Below are 12,995 nucleotides of genomic sequence, written 5' to 3'. Positions count from 1 at the left end.
AGCTATCATCAGCCCCCATCCGGCCAAAGTGTGGTTTAATCCAGCCAAGAGGGAAACCTCAGCGATAACAGACCAGGCAAATCCTGCCTGGACTTGTCTTTCAGGCCTTGAAAAAACAGTGAGCGGTTCACCAAGATATTCCATTAATCTCTGCAAAAATATCGCTAGTTTTCCTTACAGTGAGAAGCTCCGGAAGCAGGAGATCTTACAGGTGTTTTAATATTGCCAGCAGGTAACAATTCACTTGTCTTCAACTGCCCTTTTAGGGCAGGATCCAGCTCATGACTGGCTGACTGCTTAGAAGAATTGTCTAATAGATTTGTGTGGCAAGGACTTTTCCTGTTCTTTTCACTTGTATAAGCAACAGCTTCTTTAAATTAGCTGTGGAAACTTTCCGTGTCTGGCATTCTTAATTAAAAAGGCAATCTGAGAGAAGAACAATCTCAGTCATATTTCTTCTTTTGATATCATCATCCTGCACGCGTGGAATACAGGCATTTTTGTTGTCTGCTGTTGTGAGGAATGCTGGGTTTGGCCTGGACTGTGTGCCAACCACAGCAGGAACTTCTGAGTGGCTGAAGTGGAGTCTGGAAGCCTGGTGGGGTGACATCATGGAGTGCTCTCCAAAACCTGCCTGTCTGTGCAGGAGCTGCTATCACTAATGGGTGACAAACTGGGCGTTGCTCGTGTTATATTCAGTATCTATGTTTATGTTTAGGGAGTACGTATTGCGGTTACAAAGCTGAGTGCTTCTAGTGAGCTGACCTTGATACCACTCTACTGATGAGATTTGGAATTTCAAATGTGGAGCTTACAAATGTATTTGCCTCAGTTGCTTAAAGCAGAGTGGGTGCTGCTGTTAACATAGACTAAACAAGACTTAAATCACTTCTGAGAAAGCTAACCCTGAGCTAGTACTTCAGCGCACAGGACATGGACTTGGTTGTACTTGAGTCCCTTCCAATGTGGGATATTCTATGATTCTGTATAAGTTTCTTATTTTACCATGAATTCATAATTGGCTTTGCTGTTCTAGTCCACACTGGAGGTTTTTACTCTTTGAAGTTGAGCTGCCTGTGTTTAGGCATGTATGTGTGAGCCTCACACCTTTACTGTCTGCTTGGAGAAGCCCATGTGTGGGCCTCACATTTGAGCTCCCAGTTCAGCCAGCCAGGCCTGGACACTGTTTCTGCGGTGGTTTAGTTGCCCAGACTTTACTTCTTTTGCCATTTGGGATGTCTGCAGGCTCTAAGAAGATCTTCATGGCCCTGTGGGGTGTGATGGGGCCTGCAGGAGGTATGTGTCCTTCTGGAGCAGAAGCTGCAGATGAGACAGGACATTGGGACATCCTGAGCATGGCCTGTGGTTACCTGTGGTGTTCCTGTGGTTAGGAAGCTGAGCTGGATCTGGGCTCCACTGGCTGCACTGACCAGATTTCCATCAATCTGAAACAGGATTCTAGACACTGAGCTCAAGACAAATGCCCGCCTAACGTGGGTGCCATTGCCTGCAGGAGAATCCTCTACGTTTTTCCTGGCCCTCTGGGCTGTAGGGCTCCCTAAGAGGAAGTTTTGGATTCTCTCTCTGTGCTTGTATGTGTTGTTGTTTGGTTTATTATTATTATTATTGTTTTTATTTTCCTGTTCCTCTGTTGCTGAAGAACAGCGATGGTGCTTCAGCTTAGGGCCAGGAAACATGCCGGTATCCTGTAATTGCCTCTCAGACATCAGCTGGGAAGTGGCTTTTGTATAATTGTCTTGTTTTGTTCTCTCCTTGTTTGTTCCCACAGCCTCCTATTACATTAGGACAATATGTCCCTCTTGGAAGGTTTTCTAAGCCGCTGTAAAGTAATTTCATCTTGCTGACCAGGACACCGTTGTTTGTAAGTGCATTATTTGCAGGTATCCTTAGAGGGCTTACATACTGTGTGGGCATTTAGCAGCAGCCTTACTGAAAAGAGAAGTAGGTGGCACAGGAACAGGGGCTGGAGTGCTGTCTTATGCTGAAGGAATAGGTCCTTGTTGTGTGTAGGCAGGATGGGTGTACAATTACCAGAAACTGTGAGCACTTCTTAACAGAGGCACATCTCACGTTTACACAGGTTGGCCTTAGGTCGATTTTTCTGCTCTTCTGTAATTGATAGGTACGCTATGCTCTTACTGAAAAGCATTACATATATTTATGGTCCATGAAGGATTTAGTAGGCAAAATGTCACTAAAATGATAATCAGCATGTTTAACTGCAGTAGTTTCCTGCCGTGCAATTCTGGTTTAGTTCTTTTCACCACGAGCAGACTCCATTAGTTTCTCATTTCACACCTGGGAGGTTTCTGATGCTAACAGCATTGCAGAATTTCAGGAGGCTGTCTCACTTGCATTTGGGTGTCAGTCTTGCTGCCTCTTGTTGATTTTTAGAATGAAGCTAAACTCGTATGGGAAAGAACTGTGAATTTTGAACGTTTGACTGGTTTTGATCTTTTTGCATGACGGGTGTGAGGTGTTTACCTTTAATTCTTAATAGATTACGCTTCATTCTCGTTCTGCATGTGAAAGCAAAATATATTTACGCAAGCTCCACACTTAATACAGCATTACATCATTCCAAGATAATGCATGTCTGAATAGTCGCTTACATGCAGCTACTCCTTTGATTTTTATTTTCAAAGTCATGCTCAAAGAATCTTATTTTAAATCAATGTGTTCAGTGTGCTCTCCCCTACAAACAGTGGATAGTATTGAGAAAGAATCTGATGTGTGTTACCATTCCTTCTGCGGCTATGCAGGGCAGAAGCGACTGATGGAAGAGTTGTAATGCTCACAGCAATATGAAACAATATAACTTCATAGCAGTCATGGACTGTAAGCAGCATTAGAAGAGGTAGATGTTTAAGAACCTTTTTGGTCACATAGTGCTGTGTTAATTAGCCACCACAGCCCTGCACATTTACTTGCAGCAATTTCTGCTCATGTAGCATAGGGCTGCAATAGCTGTTGTGATACGTGATCAGAGGAATACAGCCTTTTCTTATGGAAAGAAGTCTGCAGACAGGAATTGTGCTGTGCTTGCTCTTTTTTCCTTCCTTATAAAGCAACCAGGGAAATGAGTACCCGCTGTGCAATTCCAGGGACAAGTCACCTAGCTGGTTGAGTTATACTGTGTCATTACCGATAAACAGAGACCTCTTCTTGGAACCATCAGCTGGGAAAGTATGGGTCTGTACTCTGAAGTCATAGGGTTTGGGTTTTTTTTTCCATGCAGCTTATGACAGCACTGAGATGCTGAGGTTTCTTTCTGAGCCTTGTAAATACCCTGTTGTCACAGTAATTGTTCCTTTGGAAAATACAGATTTACTGGCTCTGCAAAGTGACTCTCTACTGTGTTATTTCAGAACTCATTCAGACCTACTAGAAGCTGCCTACATAGATGCCAATTCAGTCAGAGATTGACACCCTTATTTAACTTGTGTTAGAGGGACTGGTCAGCTGTTAAGTGTTGATTTGCATCTTATATGCAACAGGAGTTTTGCTGGCTGCGTCCTGTGGCTTCAGAGGATTATTCTTTTCTTTTTTTTTCTTTTTTTTTTCCTCCTGAAAGTCCAATTAAGTACCTCTGGCAGATGCTTAAAGCTTTAAAAGGCACACATCTGCCCCTAGATGCTTTCATTAAGAATTTGGTTCTGGTTGGAGGAGAGGTGTCTGAGTTCAGACATCTAAAACCAGCACTGAGACCGATTGTTGATCTGTAGAAGGAGCTTCGAGTTGGATGCCTGAAATGCACCTTGATTCTGTCTCCCTGTTTCCTTAGTCTCACCTGAGAGCACTGCTCTATCCAAAGCCTGAAATGGATGATCCAACCTGAAGCCAGTGGCTAAAAAATGAGAGGTAACATCTGTCTGTAGTGATCATGCTAATTGTGTAGTGATATTGAGAGGGAGAGAGATGGGCACATGTGTTGGTTTTGTGTTGCTGTCTGATGAGCAGTGCTTTCTGGGCCTTCCCAGCAGCCTTGCAATCCCAGCAGCTCACTCCACATTTCTCATCTCACCTGTAGACTGCAGTGCCCAGGTACCAGCTGTGATCATGTGAATAACCATGAGTTTTCAGTAAAGCCGTGACTTGGATGATGGACATATGAGAATGATTTTGTGAAATGTTTTTGCTTACAAAATCCATTTCCCCATGTCCATTGTCAGCACGTGTTTGCCATGGTACACCACAGGATGTGTGGCAGTTTGAGCCACTTGGATCCTTCGCATCCCTGTGCCAAGCAGAGAGTGGCACAGGGGAGAGGAACAGATGCAGATCAGATCTGGAAGACTCCTTAGATTTCATCCAATTCTGTGTTTTAGGCCGAGGCACTTCCCACTAGCTCAGCTGAAAGCTCCATCTCATTTCAGAGCCAAGAGCCAGTTTGGGTGGCTGCTGAGCAGCGGGTGTGCTGGAAGAAGTGCCGTTGTTCTGGGCTCCCCATCTGGAGCAGCTGTGATGCCAGGCACCATTGGTGAATAAATATGTGGGACAGGAGCTGCCTCTAAGGTGTGTGAAACCAACCACTGCTATTCCACTTATAAAGACCTGGTCTCACCTTTGCCACATCTCAATTAAGTGGCATTTGTTGGACAATCTGTCTGCCCCGGCCAAATGAGGCAAGAGCCTCTGGGGCATGAAATCCTTGCTCTTGGCGGGGGATGATTGGATGGACAGGTGACAGATGCTAGTCAGGTGCTTTACGCACTGTGCAGCAACCTCCGCACAGCAGAATAAAGGAATATAAAAAGACTTGGCTTTAATCCACTCTGGAAGGGGCACAAGGCTTGGTCCCGTGTCACCGTGCAGCCCAGAAGTAGGGTAATCCAGGCATGACCTGTCGCAAGGTGCTGTGAGCCCCAGAGCTGCCTACCGCCAGCTCAGCCCCAGTCCCTTGGCTTGGCTGGAAGGCCTGTTTCTCCTTCTTTGCGTTCATGCACTGAAAGGGGAGCTGCTCTTGTTCCCTTCAGCACAGATGTCAGCTGAGTGCCCACGTAGCTGTTGCTAGCAGAGTCTGCGTAGCTCCATGAGTGAGGGATGCTTACATCTTAACAAAAAAGTGTCAGCACAGATTAGGTTGTTAAAAGGAATGAAGTAAGCCTTTGAATCCCCAACATGACAGTCTTAATCCCAGAGTCATTACAGAATCAAGCAACAAGTCTGAAAAAGCTGTGGAACTGGAGGCTGCTGCCCAGGACGGCTGCAACCGGAGCAGCCTGGCTCCACGGCTCCCTCCTGCAGTGCTGGGGTTTAGGAGGAGGGAGGATGAGGATGTGCTGCTCTCCTTTGGCAAAGCCACCCTGTGTTTATTTCCACAGTGCGTGCAGAAGGGAAATAATGTGGCAAATAGTTACCGTAACGGGTGGGTTTATGGCATCTGCTGTGCTTTGCTTTGAAAATACAAGCCTAAGTCTTGACGTGTGTGCTGGGATCACTGTGAATGCAGAGCGAATCTGTGATTAATTCGTCTTTAGTGTTGGGGTATAAAAACAGAGTGTGTGCCCTGGATATTTTTCCAGCTGCTTACAGAGAAGCAGTAATGAAAGTTCAACATTGAAACTGATTGATTACTCACAGATTATAGAGCAGTAATTGCAGACAGTTTTACTGTTAAACACTGCTTGGTATTAAACCACTTTTTATAGCAGACTAGGAAGGCAGATGTCCATTTAATCTGTTTGGCTTCTTCAGCGCTGCGTAATGTCATGGATGACAACCTTCTCTAGCAAATGGAAACCTTGGGCTGCACGTTCCAGTTGGAAGAGAAGGAGCAGCTTGTTCCTCCAAGTGAGTCATGGGTGGACCCAAGCTGAGCTTTGGGATGATCAAGTTGTAAGGCAGCAATGGGATGTCAAGTTGATTTTGTAAGGTAGTACAAAGTGGAGAGCTGGTGTGAGGTATCCTCAGCTATCCCTCTGTTTGCTTGAACCTTCTGAATTTGTATGAAAAAGAAACAACAAATAAGCAGTACAGACTGAGCGTACAGACATGGCGCAGTCAAATTTATGAGTGACGCTTTTACACTTCGCTTCAGCAAACGCAGAAGGAATGCTTGTCATTTTTTGTTACCTTTGGATTGCAACTGTAATGAGTAAAACCAGTGGAAAAGCAGAACCGCCTTCAACTCCACAAAATAGGATGTCTGAAAATCCGATCCCGTTCTCTAGACCGCTTGCTGGACCTGCTGCAGAGCCAGCTGTGGTAGGACGAGGAGAAATATACTTCCCATGGGTGTGTGCCCAGCAGCAGAGCACTGGTGTTAGAAAACTGGCAAGACATTTCCAATCTGGGTGTGCAAATTGTGTGCAACTTCAGGCTGGCTCCAGTGGGGAAGCAACGAGGAAGAAGTATTGCTTGTCCATGTTGTGATGGGCTCTCCCAAAGGGCTGTGTTGGGCTCCCAGGGCTGTTTGATACCTGCCTAATGCTGTTGGTTGCTGACCCAGCGTGTGACAAGTGGCAGTGTCCCTGCTGTCACTCTGTGGCCTGGTGGCTCTGGAGCAGCTGGCTGCAGGGTGGGCTGGATTTACAGCAAGTTGGGTATGCCAGTCCTTCTCCCTTTTGTGTCATGTTTTGTGTTGGAAGCTGGAGGAACATCCATGAGCAGACCTCAAGCCTTGGAAGAGTGTTTGGCTTGCAGAACATTGCCTATTGCTTCTTTATAAAATTGCAAACAGCCTAATGAAGAAAGTGATGTTTGGGTAAAAAAAACAGAGTGAGCTCTTGCTTCACAGCAGGCCGAGGAGCATCTGAGCAGAGGCGGCCGTTGACAGTGCTTTGTGACTCTTGCCTCACTCCGGTAATTGAAAACTGAAGCATTATACTGCAGCTTGTTTTCTCCTGCCTGCGCTGTTTTTTGGATTTATGTCACTTGTTGGTGTTCTTCTTCATAGCTGTTCATTTTTTCCCCCTTCCAACTAATTTTAAAAGAGGAATAGAGGCTTGTTAAGCCTTTTGGTTGCATAACCTGCTGTATTTGAGCTGTAAGCCAGTAATCTGCTCTTTGAAACCATCACACATTTCTCTTGGGGATTGCAGCATGAGTATATGTGTGTGCACACGTAATTAATGGAGGAAGGAAAATCACTGTTGGGAGCTGACCGTGGGCCTTTATTCTCCAGAAGGGATCGTGCTCTGGTAAATGAACACATTCAGCACAGCAAACTCTTGGGGTGTCAGTGTAGCCTGATATGCTAATTTTCCCGTTAGTGAAGGGTGGCTATGTATTTCACTGGACAAGCATTATTTGTTGTTTGTGGAATGAGCTGATGACTCTGCTTTATCAGAACACCAGGAGCTGTTCCATTCTTCTGCCTAATGATCGCAGTTGATTGTGTCATTATGACGTCGAATGAACTTCGGAGTGACTTTGAAGAAAAGACATCAGTGACAGACATGAACGGAGTTTTCAGCAGCAGTGCTCTTAACCCTCTCGGTTCTCAGCTGCTTCCCAGTCATCACATAAAGCAATCTTCCTTTATATTATTTGCAGAATCGTATTTTCAACAAGTTCTTGATCTAATTTGCTGATGCCTGTTTCTCAGAAAAGCTGATTTACCCACCATGCTCTACCCTGTGAGAGGTTTACTCTTGATCCAAGTCCAACGGTCTAATCTGAAATGAAATGCAAGAAATTATTAATGTGAGAGAAAACTCTAGGCTTTCCAGTAAAGCCACGTTCCAGATGCACATCTCTGTACAGGTGTATGTGTTAAAAGTGTAGCTTCATTTTACCCTGCTGGTGTTGAAAGCCGTCCTTGACTATTCTGTTTTCTTAGGTATAAGTATGTGAGTGCACTCACAGAATCACAGAATCACAGAATTTTTCAGGTTGGAAAAGACCTAGAAGATCATCTAGTCCAACCATTACCAATACTTCCCAGCTAAACCATATTCCTCAACGCAACATCCAAACGTTTCTTGAACACTCCCATGGTCGGTGACTCTACCACCTCCCTGGGCAGTGCATTCCAATGCCTGACTACCCTTTCTGAGAAGAAATACTTCCTAATGTCCAGGCTGAACCTCCCCTGTCGCAGCTTGAAACCATTCCCTCTAGTTCTATCACTGTCTACATGAGAGAAAAGGCCAACCCCCAGCTCACCACAACCTCCCTTCAGGAAGTTATAGAGAGCTATAAGGTCTCTCGCAGTGTTGTGGCAGCACAGAACTTGTGGCCTCTGTGGCAGATGTGCAGATTGTGACGTATGGTCTCCTTAAGCACAGTCTTTACTCTTCCCCCGTTTGTCCTCAGATTTGTTTTTAAGCTGCCAGAACTCAGGGGAGTGAACAGGTTTGTGTGAGGTCAGGTCTATAAAGTAGCCGACATCCTCAGCGCGTAGGCTGATGAACCTCTTTTTGTTTGTCCCGTTTCGAAGTGCTGAGTGACCGCTTTTACTAAAGCAAACAAAAACAGGAACAAAGAAGCTTTCTAATGCTGGCAGTGTAGCAACCGTTTTTATTGTTCGCAGAGGAAAAGCAGTGTTTTTAATTAAACTTCTGTTATTAATCTAGGGATAACCTTGTAAAGTACAATTACTTCGGAAGTATCAACAATGAATCCTTAAGAGAACATGTTCAACCGACTGACATCTACCTGGAGCAGATTACGTGCTGCATTTCTGAAGCAGAACTCATGGTATGAAAAGAAAGTGCAGATAATAGGAATACATTTGTGCTGTGTATAAAATATCCCAAGGTTAGCAGCTAACTTAGCATTATGTTTCCTGTTTTTATAAAGGAAAATGCCAGTGCTGAATTGGCTGCGTCCATAAAATATAAGTTGAAAGGTGTTCTGCTGTTTGCAGACTTAACTGGACTGATGATAACTTAGGAAACATTTCTTCCCATCTGCTCTGCAAGGTAGAGATGTAATAAGGGAACAGCTGTTCTGATGACACCAAGTGTTACTGGCCAGGCTGGCTTTCAGGATATGAAACTAATAAATGAAAGGATGGGCTTCTGTAGATAGTGTGTGGACACAGAGGTGAATTAAGCCATGGCAGTTAGAACTGCCTCATTGCAACCATTTCCCTGCTTTTGCATTTACTGTTGAAGAGCAGAAAGTGCTCCTCAGCTGTCATGGTTTCTGTGATCATTCCACTGTGAAGTGCTGTTGTGGAACCCAAGAGCACTGCTGATACAGCGAGGCAGTGGGCACATGTTTGGTTCAGTGCTGTGGGATCTGATCTTGGTGGGCAGACTCACGGAAAGAACATTCTCACCTCCAAAGCCGGGTGATGTGCTTCCTTACTGAGTAGGCAATAAAATACATTTGCTTGCTCCTATTTCTCTACAACAGATACTAAAAAAACAAACCCAAAAATCAACCACTAAAAAAAAAAAAGCAAAAGAAATCACACAAATTAAATTACATGCTCCAGAAAAGACGTGGATTTGGTCTATTTCTTCTGCTGTGCATTCATGTTACCCCCTTCACAGGAGGCAACTCAGGTTGTTAGCCAGACTCCTGGCAGCAGTGCAGTCTGTAGGACATTAAATGATATCAAGAAAATGGGAAAGATGAAAATAAGAATGGAACTTGCCAGACTTTTTTCTGGCGTGTGCTTAGTACCTCCCCGTTCTGTGCTGTATTGTAAGCAGGGCTTCAGCAATAATACAGACAAAACCTAACAAAGAGACTTGCTTGCTGGCAGAAAGTTGCTTAAAATAACTTACTGAGGATAAAGAGGCTGCCCAGGTCAATAGTGCTGTGAAATCCTCAATGTGCAACAGCCCCAGGAGGTTTTGTAGGCATATGGATTTTTAAAAGCATTAAACTGTTGATCGGGCAATAAAGATCTCAGAGTGCTGCTAGCCTTGTATCGGTAGCACTGGGATGTTCTTATGAAGAGTCACAGCTTGGCCATGGAAATAGTGAACTCCTTGTTCCCTCCAGCAGAACTGTTGCTTAAAGTATAGATGCTAGAGGGGAAAAAAGAAAAATAGGGGACTTGTTTACTTGTTTGTTAACAGATACTGAATACAATTAAGAATCTTTGTTGTGTTTCACTCTTCAGTCAGCTTTATGACTGTCGAAGTGCAGTCAAACAACTCACCTGGTTCCTTCCTTTCAAACCAAGGGAAGCAGATTTCCCTTCGTTTCTCATCAAGATCAGTAAATTGAGACAGGATCAGAGCGCTGAATCTAACAACTTAATCTCACAGACCAGGAAGATGAGTGGGCGTCAGACTGGTTGGCAACTGGAAACAGCAACAAAGACATCTTTCTTGTCCTTCGTTCATGGGATCCAGGATACAAAGTGGTATCTCATGAGGATGTCTGGTCTCCTCATGCTTTCAATCTCTGTCCAGGAAGTCCATGCCAGCAGAAAGCAGCAATGACACAGTTTATCTTTTTGACTGCTCTTAGCCTCATTGGACTCAGTTTCAGATTGATCAGAACTGATTCCCCAGCCCCGTGCTCCCAGTCACCGTTGGACAAGTTAGAAGCAGACACCTGAACGAATGCAGCGGTGTTCATTCCCATGGGCTTGGGGAAAAAGTCAGTGTATGCAGCGTGTACTGCGGGGCAACACAAAGTTCACATTAACTGCAGTTCAGTTTACATTTTATATCATTAGGCAGTACTGTTTTACAGTGGAAACTGCTTGTGAGTACCCAAAGTAATATAAAAGGTAATGCTTGTTTTTAGTTTATTTATTTTTATATGTACATTCTGTTGGAATTTAATGGATTGAGATAGCTTACTGCAAATCGTTGCTACTAATGGCAACAGTATCTTAATTTAAGTGATTCCTTGCCAGTTGATTGTGAACTCCTCACATGAGGTTATTTTGTTAGAATCCATGTACTGGAAAGAAATCAATATGGGGCTTTTGAAACTGGTGGAGGTTTGCACTGCTCCCACTACGATTGATTACAGCTGCTTTTGTAGGGCTTTAAAAAGAACAATCTGTATTAAAAACATCATTCTTTGGTATGAGCTTGAACAGTTCCAAATAGGTTTCCATGGGGGCTGCCCTGCAATTTGACCACTTCAAGGGATTGCAGTAATCACCAGTGGGCCGGGGCAGTGAGGCAAAGGAAAGGCTATTAGGTGGGAAGTTATTGGCATGCATGCCAAGGAGGTTGCCCTGGCAGCTTTAATCATTCATCTGCATTCTCAAGAGGAGGGAGGAAAATATAAGTGTTAGTTCTTCTGATTGATTAGGAAAAAGGATCAGTAAAGTATAAAAGCAAAGGGGAGGCGTGTGTTGAAAAGTCAGTGTGCATCAAAAACACTGACTGGGGCCAGGTACGTGTAGTTATGGCCTGGACAGCAAAAGTTACCTGCATCTCCCATTATTGGTGTCAGGCTGGTGATGGGTGATTCAGAGACACACTACCCTCTTCATTCAGTGGTTTCAAAGGAGCACATTAACTTCTTGGTCACGGCTGTGCCTTAAATTTAACCTATCTGCAGACAGGCGGATGTGTTCTTAGGAAACTGAAGAGTGTTTTGAGCCGTGACAACAATTTGCATGGTGGTTTTGATCCTATTTTTGGTGAAACTGATCAGCACTTTTTGCAAAACGTGCAGAAAATTGCTATGCTAATTGAGATAAATCAATCCGCAGTGCACGTTGCTGGCTTCTGCTGCCATTCCACCTGCACGTCGCCTTTTCGTATTTCAATCTGGAGTAGCACTTTGGAAGCTGATTGAGCTGCAGCCCATCTCAAATAGTTTCCCTGCTGTACCACGCCTATGTCGAAGGCAAGGAATAAACTGCTCTTTGCATTAATTGATGGCTTGGCATGAAAGCTGCATGGGCTTTCAATCTTCTAATTTTGGGATTCCCAGAGAAACTTTGGTGTTAAACTTTTTGCTTTTATGTGGGAAACTAGAATTGCTTTATCTTGAGGTTTCCTAGGTAAAGGAGATTACTGAATTGCAGTGTTTGATTCTGGGTTTCACAGATAGAAAGGCTTGTTGGTGTGAAGTCAGGGAATGTGAAGTGAGGTCAAATCAGGGGCTACATGTAAACAGCATGGCAGTGTTGTTTGTTTGGCTTTTTGTATCAGGTTTCCCTTTACTGCTCTATCATTTCTAAGCAACCTCTTCTGATCTGGAGTAAATTCACGTGGCCGTGAGACCAAAGGACCCTCCAAATCCAAACCTGTTGCCCATGTGGAGGAGAGCTGACCACACAGTTCCCAGCTGTGGGTCTGCAGGAGAATAACAGGGCCTGTCACTTCAGCAGTGTGGGCTTCTGGCATTAATTGCTGTCAAACAGCGGAACTTTTATCTCTGTAGAAAGAAAATGAAAAGCTGCAGTTTCATATCCTGTAATCTAGGTAATTTTACATGCTGAGTTGTGAGTTGAGGCCATGGGACAGCTTCTGAAAAGACTACTGTGTTCTTCACTGGGGTATAGCATTGACAGAGATCCAGAGAGGCAAAGATGTGTTGTTTCAGAAGATTCTGTGTGACTGAATGAAGAAGTAGGTATCTTCTGCAGGGTAGATGATGAAGTGGTATTTTGTAGGGGCAGACGCACGTATGGTCTAGCTCAGATAGCAGTCCTTTAGGACAACTTCCTGTGGGCTAAAGCCTAGCTGGATAGCCTTGAGGGGGACGTTAGATAACTGGGATTCTCTCTGTTATTTATTTCTTAAGTATCTGTCATAGCTGGAAAGTGTAGAGCAAGTTGTCTGATAAGTCTTTTGTCCCAGATGTATAAGAGTGGAAAGCTCTGTCTGCTCCTACAGCAGTGCTTATTGCCTCCCTCCAGTACACACAGCCTCCCTGTCCCACCCCAAGGAGTGCAGATTATAGACAAGGGACTGGATTAATAGACCAGAAGTTTGATCTCTGTGTGCACTTAGTAAATAAATGATGCACAGCTGGAAATCAGATGCTGTGAGAGGAAGTGGAAAGAGAGAAGCTTTTTCCATTGGAATTTACCTCAGTCAGGCCAAAGCATTAGAGGGCATTTATGTTGTCCTCAAGGCAGGACAGGCCTCAGC

General features: G+C 44.4%; 1 protein-coding gene across 1 annotated transcript in view; it reads left to right on the top strand.

The window, feature by feature from the left end:
• Window positions 1–12,995, top strand: part of SDC2 (syndecan 2) — a 55,465-nt gene that overhangs the window by 23,798 nt on the left and 18,672 nt on the right. The gene's annotated exons all lie outside the window — the stretch shown is intronic.

Source organism: Excalfactoria chinensis, chromosome 2, assembly GCF_039878825.1.
Source record: "Excalfactoria chinensis isolate bCotChi1 chromosome 2, bCotChi1.hap2, whole genome shotgun sequence".
Classification (NCBI taxonomy): domain Eukaryota; kingdom Metazoa; phylum Chordata; class Aves; order Galliformes; family Phasianidae; genus Excalfactoria; species Excalfactoria chinensis.
The sequence above is the reverse complement of the archived record's forward strand: the minus strand, read 5'-3'. Positions and strand labels throughout refer to the sequence as shown.